Source organism: Macaca fascicularis, chromosome 14 (genome assembly GCF_037993035.2).
Source record: "Macaca fascicularis isolate 582-1 chromosome 14, T2T-MFA8v1.1".
In the NCBI taxonomy this organism is placed as follows: Eukaryota; Metazoa; Chordata; class Mammalia; order Primates; family Cercopithecidae; genus Macaca; species Macaca fascicularis.
Genome location: NC_088388.1, coordinates 53,671,057 through 53,685,713, shown reverse-complemented (window position 1 = coordinate 53,685,713; position 14,657 = coordinate 53,671,057). Strand labels below are relative to the sequence as shown.

Genomic DNA, 14,657 nt, shown 5'->3' with positions numbered 1-14,657 from the left:
GTGTCATTATGTCCGGTATCATGTAAAGGCATGTTTATGGATACAGGACTTGATGCTTAATGAAAGAGATTTTGTACTAACGTAAACCCCAGGCACTATACAGTCTTCTGCCCTAAGTTTTGGGGCTGAATGGCAAAGGGGAAATGAGGCTTCTAAGCACAAACCAGCACAAAGTTATATAACCTTAATCAAAGCTTGGGAGGGAAGAACGTCATCATCTCCATCAGGCTGTCTCTGATGATTCCTGGATGAATCACTGTTGGAAAAAATAAGAGTGAATGTTCTCAAGCAGCAGACATGTAATCAGTGGGAAAATTCTTCCCTTTAGGGCTTTCTCATTGAGTAAATATTCCTCTGCTGTGAGCTTCCCCAAGAGGCGGTGCCCTGGTGAGTTGCTGGGGGCAGTGGGAGGCAGCCCAGGTCCATTAGCAAGATTGCACTTGGAGCCAGGGCAGGGAGGCATGCTTGGGAGGGGGTCAGAAGGCCTGGAATGTTTTGGGTCTGTCCTCATTCAGGTGGGACCTCTAACAGAGCAATTCTCCAATCCTCCTTTGCTCCGGGTCTGGTGGCTAAAGAAATAATCTTTTAGAAAGTAAGAAACTCTGATTAGTGGGTCCCTGTGGAAAGGGAGGCTAAGGAAGAGGATTTAGCTTTTTCTCATTTTTTTCTCATTTTATACCTTTCTCTATAAATAACATGCATGAGGTTCTTTTTTTTTTTTTTTTTTTTTTTTTTTTTTTTTTTTTTTTGCCAAGGAGTTTATCTCATCAGTGGGACTTTGGGCCACTTAGCTTTTACTTTTTTTTTTTTTTTTAATTAAAAAAACAAACGTAATAAATACTATTTAAAATCAATGCAGCTACTGTACTTCTAGGATTTTCCAAGACAGCCCTGAGTTCAAATATGCTGTCCCTTTGATCTCATACACTAAAGAAATGTTCCAGGAATTTTAACAACATTTAGAAATAAAACTTCCTCCCCAATCTGGAAGTACCGCCAAATCTTAAATCAGACCTCAGTTTCCAATTTCTAGTATAGAAAATATATTCAAAATTTTTCTTTAATAAGAACATTCCTTTTTTTTTTTTTTTCCTCTCTGGGAGCCCTCTCCAAATGCTCAGAATAATACTAGATGAACAGTTTTAGGAATCTGAGGATGTGAACATGCCTTTATAGGGTTGTGTGTGTCTGCCAATCCCTAAGCCTAAGAGAGTGGTTCCCCAGGTATTAGGATCACCAGGGGCACCCACCGTGTCCAGAGATGGGGGGATACTTTCTGAGTTGTCCCCAGTTATAGATCCTGCTGATGACAGGACTGCTGCTGTCCGTTCCTGTTCCAGGGTCTCATCTTTTCTGTGCAGCTTCATCTTACCTTTTCCTGGTGATTGCTGACTCTCCTACAGCAGAGACAAGATATTCCAAGAACCTGAGTCTGATGATATCGTTTGAGATTCTAGATCAAGCTTCTCTTAAAGGCAGGCCTATCATTATATTTTGTTTCAAGTCTACAGATTCTCCTTTTTTGTTAAACTATTTATGTGAGTTTTTGGTCTTGATAGAAAGATTTGTAAGTGCTGTGCTGAAGGCAGTTCGGGGTCTATTCCAGGTCTCTGGGCCTAGTGAGCATCCTAATATCTTCTCCCCGTGCTGTCCCAGGCTGTCCTGCAGAACCATCATGCCTCAGGTTCCAGAGTTGGTAGTGCCATCCTGCTAACAGCTCTGCTCAAGCCCCCATCCTGAGTCGTCTCCTCTGACTTCCTGTCTGATGGCTGGGATCCCACTACCCCTGGACTAATCTTCACATGACAACTATTCACCATGTCCTTAACCAATTGAGTCTGGAAACCACAATGAACTGAACCCGAGGTCAGGGAGTACTGGGCTCAGCTATGGAGGACTGCAGTAGCAGAGTCTGGAACAATGAGGCAGGGACAGGCAGTGAGAAGAGAGAGAAACAAAGGCACATACAGATTAATTTCTCGGAGAAGTTTTTCCACCTGAAGCATCTCTGCGGGTTGAGCAATTCTAGACCTGTGGTGTCCTTCCCAAAGTATCTGTTACAGTTGTCTAACAAAGAAAGCAAAGGCACCACAACTTGGAAAACAATGTGTTGTTATCTGGTAAGGGTGAAGAAACACATCCTGTGACCTAGCAATTCCACTCTTAGGTATAAACCCTGAGGAAATATGTGCATATTTGCTTCAGGATATACCTACCAAGAATACTTATTGCAGCATCACTCATAGTATTTAAAACCTGGAAAAAACCCAAATGTTCATCAATAGTAGTATGGATAAATAAATATGGCATATTTAGCCAGTGGAATACTATACAGCCATGAAAATTAATTCACTACAGCTACCACAACAACATGGATGAATCTCATAGACACAATTGAGCAAAAAAAGCCAGATATGGAGAAACCCCATAAACTCCATAATGTGATTCTATTCACGTAAATCTCAAAATAGGTAAAATGAAACTATTTTCTTTAGGGATGCAAACTCAGGTGGTAAAACTAAAGGGAAAAGAAGGAGACACCACAAATTCTAAGGGACAGGGGATGAGTGTGATCAGATAGGGCCACGCAAGGGGTTTGGGGTGCTGGCAATGATTCATGTCTTTCTTTTTTCTTTTTTGAAATGGAGTCTCACTCTGTCATCCAGGCTGGAGTGCAATGGCGCAATCTCAGCTCACTGCAACCTCCTCCTCCCGGGTTCAAGCAATTCTCCTGCCTCAGTCTCCCGAGTAGCTGGGATTACAGGCATGTGCCATGACACCCGGCTAATTTTTTGTATTTTTAGTAGAGATGGGGTTTCACCCTGTTGGCCACGCTGGTCTCAAACTCCTGACCTCAGGTGATTCGCCCACCTCAGCCTCCCAAAGTGCTGGGATTACAGCGGTGAGCCACTGCACCCAGCCAATGATTTATGTCTTGACATGAGTAGTGAGGACATCGGTGTTTGCTTTATAGTTATTTATTAGAATGTATAATTTTCTATGCACTTTTCTGCACGTGCATTCATTTCCATAATCTAAAAGGTAGAAGTTGAAGGCAGCCTTGTTTTAAGAGGAGGTTGGATGACAGTGTCACCCTACACTTTCTTTCCACTTCCAAATTTACCATTGTGGTCCCAGAAGAGAAGTCCCTGCTTGGTGCTCATGTCCCCACCCTTCTCCTGGATCCCCCATCCCCTGGGAATCAGTCCTGAGACCTCCAGCACTGTCAGAAGCAAACTCATCCTTGACTGCACCTGACTCAGCCATCCCTGACGGCATCTTCTGGGCTCTTGTGCTCCCAAGGATGTAATTGAGTGTGCTATGTGGGGAGACAGTCTGTCATGATTTCCTCAGTTGGAAACCAAGTGGAAATAAAAATAGTTGTGCCAGATTGTCGGTGTGCATCACAGCTCAGAAGTAGCCCTGGGATGCCTGGGCCTGGGCTGGAACCTGGCATCCATGTTGCATGCCCGATTTCCTCCACCTCCTCCGCTCAGGGTGCTGGTGTGCATGTTAGCTCTCTGAGTGAGACAGGAAGATTGCGTTTAGCTCAGGCACCTTCTCATCAAGACTATTTCAGAGAGTTCAGAGGGCTTGTTTCTGAAGCACCTGGCAGGCAGCCTGGCATAAAGCAGGTGCCCAGTGACCAGTGGGGATCAGCTGGTCCCTTGCTGCTTTGAGTTGGGCAACACTGAGGGTGGGACTAAGGAGGTCATTAACCCTTAAGAAGAGCCTAGAGCAAGTTATCTCTGAGGCCCTCAGAAGCTTTGTTCAAGGGACATTAAGTCCCTTTGTTTGGGGCTGGGGAGTACTGAGACTATAGTTTGGGAAAATGTTGGTCTCTGGGATGTAGGCTGTTTGATGACTAGTTGTGCAAACAACCTCAGACTTCCCTCCACCTTTCTCTCCTTTATCCCCAGAAAGTTCAGGGTCAGCAAGCTCAGGGTCAGAAACCCTGCACTCAACTCCTTTGCTAGGGATTTGTGGAGGCTGATCGAAGCGCTCAAGGTGGCCAGGGCTGCCGGGCAGTGTCGGCATCCTGCTGATACAAAAAGTCAGCTTGGATCTCCAGCTCCCACTCCTCAGATGAAGCTGGCAATTTCCTGGACCAACCACACTTGGAGAGAACCAAGCTTGCAGGGAACTCAGAGCAGCCTAGGCAGGTCACAGTGGACAGGAGGGATGTGGGACTGGCAGGAGGAAGTCAGGAAGGAGCCTTGATCACTGACTGCAAATCAAAGCTTCATGTGGTGCAATGAAATCACCCTATATGGCTTGAGAGGAAATTCTCTGCAAGGAGCTGCATGCAAATAGGTCATCAAGTAATGGCAAAAATATGCAGCCAAATGGAGGTGCCGCTGCAGTTTCAGTGTCTCTAAGGACTAGATAAACTCCAGGAAGGACTCAGGGCTTGATGCCACAGAGGATGGGGAATAAGAGATTCTCCTTCTGCCCTCATGAGCCCGCTTAGCCAGCATCCTGCCTCCTGCTTCCCATCTTTCCAAGGGGATCCGCCCTGAGTCTGACCAGCATCCCTGTGTTCCCTGTGGTTGGGATCAGGCAGGGACACAGAGATTGCTTGAGACACTCTTTGGTGACTAATGCAGTATACTTGAACAGGAAACAGACTGGAAAGGACTTAGGAGGAGCTATAAATAGCCTATGTCCTAAAAAAATGAACTTGGGAAGAAATAGAATTAACAAACTGGGAGGAGAATGAACCTGGAGGAGAACGAGGAGATCACAGGCTTCAAGCAAGACCAAGCCTTCTCTTGGGAGATGAGTTTTTCTCCCAGATGGAGCTCCATCTACCCTTGCAGGATCAGCTCCCCTAAGTGTGCCCTGCTCTACCCTGGGGTTGACCAGCCAGCTCAGCCTGCCTGCCAATATGATGCCTGGAATTGTCTGTGGTTCTGAGGACCAAACTTTGTCAGGATCATCATGTAAGGGTGTGTATGTGCAGAATGGCGGTGGCTGAGGCTCGGGGTTCAAGGACTACGGACCATGGTGGGAAAGTAGAGAATTGGAGCAATGACAGGTCAGGGACATCCCTTCTGATGTTCCTCAGTTATCTCCTGTTCTCTGGGCTTCAGCAATCTGCTGTCATCTCGAACCCAGTGAGGGGAGGGGTGAATCAGGCAGAAGAACGAGCTCAGGTAGGATGGCACGTCAGCAGCCTGGAGTCTGACACCAGCCAAGACACTCAGTGGCAGAGTAATGTAGAATAAACACTCCCTTTCACTAAGACTGGTTCCTTTTCTAGAAGATTGAGAGGTTAGACTAGTTCACTGGATTTGAAATCTTTTTATTTTTCAAAGCTGCATAACCTTTCTGCAAAGGAAATCACAAGGGAAGAACAGTGCTGCCCTGGTTAAGGTGGGGACTCAGGTTTTCTCACACTTATACTCAACCATTTCCCGTGTGGTAGCCCTGAGAAACTGCCACAGTGCACCAGGGCGTCGCCCAGCACTGTTGAAAGCCACAGGACTGGAGCACTTGGCAAGTTTGGCTGGCCACCCAAACACAACTCCTCACAGTTTCCTTCTGTCTTTCCTTTCTCCACAGAGGCTGGAAAGCTAAAACAGTGAAAGGTAACCCTGAGCAATGGAGGCTTAACTAATGATGTCAGTCAAAACACAACAGGAACTTGTAATTCACACTCCCCAGCTAACTTCTTCCTCTTCTTTTTTTTTTTTTTAAAAGACAGCATCCTCCTGTCACTTAGGCTGGAGTGCAGTGGCATGATCATGGCTCACTGCAGCCTCAAACTCCTGGGCTCAAGCAATCCTCCTGCCTCAGCCTCCCAAGTAGCTGGGATGACAGAGGCATGCCACCACACACGGCTCCTAGCAAACTTCTTAATGTCCTCATTAGTTATTGTGATAGATTGATTGCAAAAACAGCCACAATCTTCCATCCCTTCCAGTCCACACCCTCTGCATCCTCAATCCACACCCTCTACAATGTGACTGTGTAGCTCCTCCCATCAAGAGACAGAATCCATTTCCCCACCCTTTGAATATGGGTCGGCCTTGAAATTTGCTTTAAACAATGTTTATTGAAAGTGACAGTGTGCCAGCTCCACGCTTAGGTCTTAAGAAGCCTTGTGTCTTCTGTCTCTCTTAAACCCCTCCTGCTGCCATGGGAACAAGCTGGGGCTGGCCTATGGGAAATGAAAGATCCCACAGAGCAGAGCTGAGTTGTCCCAGCAGAGGCCACCCCAGGCCAGCCAGACTCCAGCCAACCCGCCAGCAGACCCGAGATGTATGAGCAACTAGACTCACGAGAAAGAATACATGTTTTTTTAAGGCATATGTTTTGGGGTAGTCTATTTCTGTTCTAGTACTTATTGTAGAGTAACACACCACCCCAAAACTTAGTGATTTAAAACAATGTATTACATACTCATTTATTACAGTCTCCCAAGGTTCTATGCATTGACTATCTCAGTGGGGCAATTCCCACCTGGGGGCTTTCAGATGATTACAGTCAGATGTCGACTGGGGCTGCAGGTATCTGAAAGGTTCAGCTTGATTGGGTGCCTGGGATGGCTCAGCCAGGTGGCTGGCACTGGATACCAGCTGTCATGCTGGACTCAGCTGGGCTGTTGACTGCACACGGCCTCTGCATGGGCAAGGGATTTTCATATCGTGGTGCTGGGTTCCACAAGGCAGGAAGAGGATGCTAGGCCAGGTAAGAGTTGTGGCAGCACTGGCATGGCATCACTTCCTTTCTATTCTATTGGTCAAAATCACAGCATCGACCCTTGGAAACACAGATGTCACTTCTTGATAGGGAAGTAGCAAGGTCACATTTCAAAAGAGAATATAGGATGGGAGATATTGTTGGGGCCATCTTTGGAAAACACAGTCTGCCACAGTTGCATAGCATTATTGAAGCAATGAGTAACAGAGACAGACATTTTTATTTTCCAGGGTTCCCTCTTCCTTGCAGCACTGCTTTCCGTCCAGCCTCCCTGCTTACCCACTTCATAATACACAGGGAATGGCAAACACTGAGCAGCTGGAGAGGAAGGCCTGCAGGGCCCTCCTGAGCTTTGTTGCCAGCTCTTGGCTCAGCAGGAAAGAATGCAGTGACTGACCAGTGATCACTGCCTCAAGGGCCAGGAGTAGGTGGGAAGGCCCTGGTATGAATGAGCTTGTACCCTTCACCTCGCTGTGTCTTGGTTTCCTCTTTCACATTTTTCTAAGGATTCTTCAGCATGGGTATGAGGAAATACAATTGTCTAATTTCATTAGTGAGTGGATCCAGGCAATGCAAGCCAAGTGCTTTGCCAGTACTAGGTGCTGTGGAGGAAAAAAATAGATTGTTCACAGGTTCAAGTTGAGATTCTCACCTTATTACTCACACTGTGAGACTAAAGGTATCAATTTCTGCTCTCCCCAGCCAGGCCTACCCACAGGAGCTAGAGATCTTTAGCTGTCTTATTTAGCTTCACCCAGGCCCAGGAGCTGCTGAAATTAGACCTGGCCTTGTAGTGGGAACCCCATCTGGGCAGTGGGAGAAAAAGGGTTAAGATCTGTGCTCCTCGCATGTTCTCGCTCAAAAGTGGAAGCCAAACAATGGGAACACATGGACACAGGGAGGGGAACAACACACACTGGGGGCCTGTGGCAGGGGCAGAGGGAGGGAGAGCATCAGGTCAAATAGCTAATGCATGCTGGGCTTAATACCTAGGTGATGGGTTGATAGGTGTAGCAAACAACCATGGCACGTGTTTACCTATGTAACAAACCTGCACATTCTGCACATGTATCCTGGAACTTAAAGTAAAACTAAAAAAATTGAAAAATAATTAAAAAGGAAAAAGATCTGTGTTTATGACCCAAGGTTCCTTGAGGAGGCTCCCCGCCTTGGGCCTCCACCTCTGTTCTCAGCTCCAGCCTTTCCCCAGAGCAATCTGGGTAACTGAGCTTCTGCCCCAGGTTTTCCAGTGAGTGACAAGTCCCCTCAACCCCATTCAGCTGGGATTCTGTGGTGTTGCCAACTTCCCCTATCATTTTTCCTTTTAGACCACACCCTGTTCCTGAATCCAAAACCACTTCCTGTTTCCAACAGGAAGTTCCTTCAGAAGCTAGATGCTGTTACCCACCTGAAAACAAGTATCTTTGGCAAAAGTCAGAGACTCTTCCTGTCAGAGCCCTGCCCACCTGCCTGAGAGCCCCTGCCAGGTCAGCAGCCAGTATGTTAACCCTCCTGAGGGCCCTTGGCCCCCGCTACTCCTGTCCCGGCATATCTCAGAGCTGAGCCCAGAGGGTTACAACAGGAAGAAGGCAGATGCCTCCCATACTGACTAGGTTTTTGGCTTGCTTTGGTACCAACATCTTGTCTGCCCTGTTTCCTACTGAGGGGCAAACTGGACTGGTTTTTAATTAAGCCCATTCCCCAGAGAGCTTGGGGGAGAGATAGCCTCATAGAATTCCTTCAGTAGTTATCAGAAGGAGCCCCTGTGGAGGCAGAGGTTGCAGTGAGCAGAGATCGTGCCACTGCACTCTGGCCTAGTAAGACTGTCTTAAAAAAAAAATAAAAAAAAAGAAGGGGCCCGGGTTGGGGGTGGGAACAGGAGAGAGGGAGGGGGGAAAGTGAAGTCGCAAGTCCAGAGTGGTTCCTTCCTGGCTGAATGCCCTAGCAATGCACCTTAGGTAATGGGCAACTCACCTGAGCGTCTGAGCCCACAGAAGTGCCAGCCCTTCCCTGCAGTGCCTCCCCTGCAGGGCCCACAGCCACGCCCTCAGTGCACGCACTCTCCTTCCTATCTGTCCACTGACACTTGGGGATGACCTTTGAACGATGTCCAGCAAATCAAGCAAAATAAAGGGAATCACATCCACTGTAATACATCTGCTTGGTAGAACATTTGAACAGAGAAAACATTCCCCAGAGCTCCACCCCGAGAGATAGTTTCTTTTTTTTTTTTTTTTCCACCCAGGTTGGAGTGCAGTGGCGCAATCTTGGCTCACTACAACCTCTGCCTCCCAGGCTCAAGCAATTCTTCCACTTCAGCTTCTCGAGTAGCTGGGACAACAGGTGCACACCACCACACCTGGTTAATTTTTTGTATTTTTGGCAGAGACAAGGTTTTGCCATATTGCCCAGGCTGGTCTCAAACTCCTGAGCTCAGGTCATCCACCTGCCTCAGCCTCCCAAAATGCTGGGATTATAAGCATGAGCCATGACACCCAGCCTTCTAGAGATAGTTTCTATATTCTAGAGAGGTTTTCATTTTTATTTACGTTTAACCAAATTAAACTCTTCAGTTCATCTTTCTGGTGCTTCCTTTGGTCTTTAGCTGAGTCCATCTCCAAAACTAGAGGCCATAGGGTTGCTGTGGTTTTTCTGTCCCCATCATAAAGGGTAGTGCTCCCTCAGTGATTAGTTTCAGGATTCTCCCCAATACAAATCAGGCCTCCAAGAACCATGTCTTCTTCAGAGAGGATTCCTAACCTTCCTCCTCTTCCTCCTCTTCTTACTGCAAGGGAAATACAAGATCAGTCTGGAATGGGCTTCCAGACTCATAGGACCTCCCCCAGGACACAGACTCTGGGAGAGGGAAGAGGAGGGCAGGTTTGGAGCCTCCACCACCACCAGCTTCCCTCACGCCCTCTTCTCTCCCTTCCCCTCTTTCTCAACTTCCTCCTTTCCCTCTCTTCCTTCCATGGTCTCTCCCTGCCCCTGTGTCTCCTCTTCCTTTCCTTCCCTTCCTCCCTTCTCTTCTCCCTTCCAGAGCAGGCAGCAATGAGCATGTGGCACTGAACTTAGATTCCACCGTCACAGGTGGGTAGATCTTGGTTCACAATCCTGTCATTGACTAGCTACATAGCCCTGATTGGAGGAGTCACTTTAGCTCCCTGAGCCTTTGTTTCTCACCTGCAAAATGGAGATTTTACCCACCACTGTGGTGCAAAGTAGGACAAAGTATCCTTTAACCTAAGACTTGACACATGACACTCATCAAACATTGCTGAGCTCTAATCTGCATCAGGATGTGGTAAGTGTCTACTGGGTGCTGGGACAAAAGGTACAGAAGGGAGCAAGGCAGAGATCCCTAAACAGACCTCTGTTGTGATCTTTGTTGTAATACATGGTAATTATTTGTTTCCAAAAGAGGAGGAAGGAGACATAAATAGCATCTACCACCAGGCATTCAGGCACCAGCTGTGAAGGCCTTCTGCACATTGAAAAACACAGAGTAGCCTAGTGGCTGGAAGGAAAAGTCAACACCAGTTCCCCCAGCAAAATATTGCTCCATTCAGTCTTTTCAGCTCGTTGGTTTGCCTGAAATCACTTGTTTCTCCCTGGGGGAGCAATCTTTAAAATGGTGAGGGGAGTATGCGTCTGATGGGCCTGCACGTGTGCCTGTGGAACAGGGTGGGCTCAGAGCCCCGTGCAGGCCCATGAAGTCCCCTCAGAGCCACCAGTAATGGGTTGTCATAGGGTCCCAGAAAATGCCTGTCTGCTTGGTGAGATTTAGGCTGGGTTCACAGAGGTTTCACTTGGTGTGCCTGACTCATTCAGGGGGCTGCCTGAAGTGCCATGTGAGAAAGGAGGCTGAGGCCTTTGAGTCTGGAGGAAGAGAGCACTAGGGTGGATTAGCAGTATCTGCCGCAAGTGGAATTTGGAGGTGATAGAAGTCGTGCGTTCAGCTTATTTGCCATCTCTGGGTTGGCCTCACCTTGGCAGTTGGTTCCTGCTGGCTAGGCTCCACAGTAGCTGGGGAGATGGGGAGATGGGGAGATGGGGAGTGCTGGCTAGTCTCTGCTCACACGCAGTGAGAAGTCTCTCAGAGGCTCTTTGTTCTGCTGCTGGGGATGCCTTGGGAATGATGCCCTGGGGTGCACTGCCACATCCCACACAAAAGGTCTCGATAGCTGGAGAGCCTTACCAGGTGCATGGAGGGGAAGACTCGGTACCGTAAAGATGGGGATTCCTCTCAAAGTAATACATGCATTGAATGAAATGCCTACTTCAATAAGGAATTTCACAAACCTTTACAAGCTAATTCTGAAATTCATATGGAAGAGAGAGGTCAGAGAATAGCTTAAATGTCTTTGAACAAGGAGGAGAGACTTGGCCTGCCAGCTATTAAAATACATTATAAAGGCACTGATGTTAAAGAATCATCTCACAAATAGACAAACAGACAACGGAGCAGAAGATAGGGAACAGAAAGAAGCTCACCTGTATCTGGGTAACATTGACAGGAAAAACAAATTGTAATGTCACGCACAGGAGTCTTCATGAAGGTAAGGTGTTTAAAAACATTTTTAAAAGTATAAAACATTGTTTAGAAACATATGCCTTTGTAGTGAGTGCATAAAAACATGTATTAGAATGATGAACACCAAATTCCAGAGAAAGGGAATGGATCCCTGTGGGACACAGAGTATGCATTAACTATGTTTATGTCTTTAAAGGAAGAAAATATTTGAAGCAGATATGGCAAATGGAGAAGATTCATGAAAGCTGGATGGTGGGCACATGAGCGTTTGCAATGTCATACTTTGTTTCCTTTTGTTTGAAATATTAGCATGGCCAGGCATGGTGGCTCACGTCTGTAATCCTAGCATTTTCCAAGGCTGAGGTAGAGGGAATCACTTGAGGTCAGGAGTTCAAGACTAGCCTGGGCAACATAGTGAGACCTCATTGCCAAAAAAAAAAAAAAAAAAAAAGAAAAAAAAGAAAGAAAGAAAAGAAAATGAAATATTAAGGAAAAAAATCCTCCATGTCCCTGGTCTGCAGGATTCCCCCAATAGCCTGATTATGGCTTGGGAGGGGAAAAGGAGGGGTGTCTTTGTCTATTTCTCACATATGACACTCAATGACTTCACAATCATCAATTCATCACTCACTAAGGGTCATGCACTGAGGTACCAAGACTAATGAAGGCCCAGTCCTCCCCAGTCTAGGAGGCAGGTAAATGATCATACTGTGACCAATGCTCAAACGGGGATGTGCTTGCAAAGGCTAGGGACAGCGCAGGAGGAAGGAGCAATCCATTCTGCTGAGAGTGTGAGTACTCAGAAAGCATGGCATTGGGCTTGAAGGATGAGGAGAGGAGCACGTGAGTAAAGAAAACAAAGGAACTGTCATATTGTGGGCTGGAGGGCAGCATTCACACGGGACAAGTGCTTCAGAAAGATCCTTCTGGCAGGTAGTGGGCAGAAAAATGAGTGAAGTCAGAGCGATGGACTAGGAATCTACTGAAAGTAAATTTAAATGAGAAGTGATGAAAAACTCAGCTACAGCTAGGCGCGGTGGCTCACACCTGTGATCACAGCATTTTGGGAGGCCGAGGCAGACGGATCACAAGGTTGGAGTTCAGGACCAGCCTGGCCAACATGGTGAAACCACGTCTCTACTTAAGAAAAAAGAAAAAAAAATTAGCCAGGCGTGGTGGCGGACACCTGTAGTCCCAGCTACTCAGGAGGGTGAGGCAGGAGAATCGCTTGAACTCAGTAGGTGGAGGTTGCAGTGAGCTGAGATCATGCCACTACACTCTAGCCTGGGCAAAAGAGCGAAACTTAAAAAAAAAAAAAAAAGAGAGAAAAGAAAAAAACTCAGCTACAACGGAGTGACTTTGGTTATAATTTCCCTGCAAAACTGCAGATTCTCTGAGGGAGGGACAAGCGCTGAATCAGGTTTTTATTTTTTTTATTTTTTATTTGGTCTCTCCAGAGCACCTACATTGTTCCCTGCTTATGATAGGAGCGCAAACAAATACATGTTGATGGAAGGGAGGGAGGAAGGAAGCAGGCAGGCCCATGCCCTTCTTTTACAGATAAGGAGACAGAGCAGGGACGGGTGGAGGAGTGTTCAAGGACATCCTTGGCTGGAAACTTACTATCTAAAATAGTAAAGAGGCCTCTAACCATTCTGCTGACAAACTTATAAGCACATAAGCTTTGAATAACAAACACTCTGCAGGTAAAGCTCTATGACAACGAATCTTGTTATAAAGTTGTGTTCTTCATAGAGAAGTGCTTTCCTCTCTCCTCAGGCAGGAAGAGTTCCTTTAAAATAGATCGAAATGCTCTGTGATGAATAATACGAAACAGTAAGCCCTTCACCTGTCCTGGGTCCAAATAACAGGCTCTATTGAGGGGCTCTGAAAGCACCTGGTTGTGTGCTATTGGCATTGTGGGCAGGGCAAGTCCAGCAGAACTTCACAAGTCTTTTGTTCTGCCACCAAGCAGTAATTTGTTCTCCACCCCAGTGCAGTAAACTCATAGCCACCTTAATGAAATTCACCTAACTTAAAAAACTGCGTGAGAAGCAAAACAACTCCCAGAGCACACACAGGTGTGAATATTGTGCATCCGTCTTCTCTGTGATTCCTGTTGTCTTGAGGCTTCCACATCCCTCTGGTCCTTGGTTCATCCTGTCCCCTCTGCTCCTGACCCATCTCCCCACCTACTGCAGGTCTGGCTCTTTTGGGTATTGAATCTGCTTCTCTCCACACCTGTTTCCCCCTTTCACCTGGCTCTTCCTTTTAGCTTCTAAACATGCTCAAGGCTTGCAGCCTACAAATGAAAATACTGCAAACTACTCTTTATTCTGCTTCTTCCCACACTGTGTCCCTTTCCAGTCATAAGCGATTCTGCAAGGAGCCAGCTATACTCAGTCTCTACCATCTCATTGCTTGCTACATAGCAAACAACGTTCTAAGAATTTTACATGTATTGACTTATGGAAGCCTGACAACATCACTGTGATGTAAGTGCTATTATTTACATTTTATGGACGAGGACAAGGAGGCACTGAACAGTAGAGTATTTGCCCTGGATAACCAGGATTTGGGCAAAGGTACGCTCTTAGAGCTTTTTCCCCACCTTATGCCCATTACAAGGTACTTGAATGAAAAAATACACAAGAACGTTGCATGGACCTGTCTCATTTATTGATTCATTCATTTCTTCATTGTTTAACACTTATTGGAGGTCTACCATGTGCAAGACAAGAGAGAGACATGAGTCTGCCATTGAGATGCTCGGAGTCCAAAAGGGGAGGCAGGCCTGCAATATAGTGTAAGAAGAGCTCTGGTAAATCGGTGGGCAGGGGGCGAGGGAAGCCCAAAGGAAGCAACTCACTTACTCATAGTGGTGGTTCCTGAATTTCACCATGCATTGGAATCACCTGAGATCTTTCAACACTACCAGTTCCTGACTCCCACCCCAAGGTATTATGACTTAATTGACATGTCGGAGGGATGTAAAAGCTCTCCAGGTGATTCTAATGTTCGGCAAAATTTGGGAAACACTGGCTTCAAGGGTAATGAGTAGGGAGTTTGGTTGGTAACAACACAAAGCCCAGCTCAAACTGTCTTAAGAATAGAAAATGAAGTGGGTAAGGAGGTGTTGTGTCAAACCCCTATCGACTCCCAGAGAGATAGCACCAGCCTCAGCAAAACCATGCCGTTTACATAGCATTTTCACTTAACACCCTCCCCCTAACAACCTCCACTTGACAAACTTCATTTAACCCCTCAAATGGGCCTGGATCCCGTGTATGGAATTGTAGCCGGGCTGGGGGCCTCAGATGTTCATCATAGATAAGGAATGAATCTCTGGGTTGGCCACTCTGGGATTCCTTAGCTCAGAACTCTAAACACACATTCAGATGCGTCTGTTTCACAGGGT

The 14,657-nt window shown here is 46.7% G+C and overlaps 1 protein-coding gene across 5 annotated transcripts in view; it reads left to right on the top strand.

Annotated features, from left to right (window-relative positions):
* Window positions 1–297: 297 nt before the first annotated feature.
* Window positions 298–14,657, top strand: part of MICAL2 (microtubule associated monooxygenase, calponin and LIM domain containing 2) — a 272,353-nt gene continuing 257,993 nt past the window's right edge. For all 5 annotated transcript variants that reach the window (XM_074014260.1, XM_074014254.1, XM_065528538.1 and 2 more), the window contains exon 1: window positions 298–387. The gene's annotated coding sequence lies outside the window, so the exon portion shown is untranslated. The remainder of the gene's footprint in view (window positions 388–14,657) is intronic.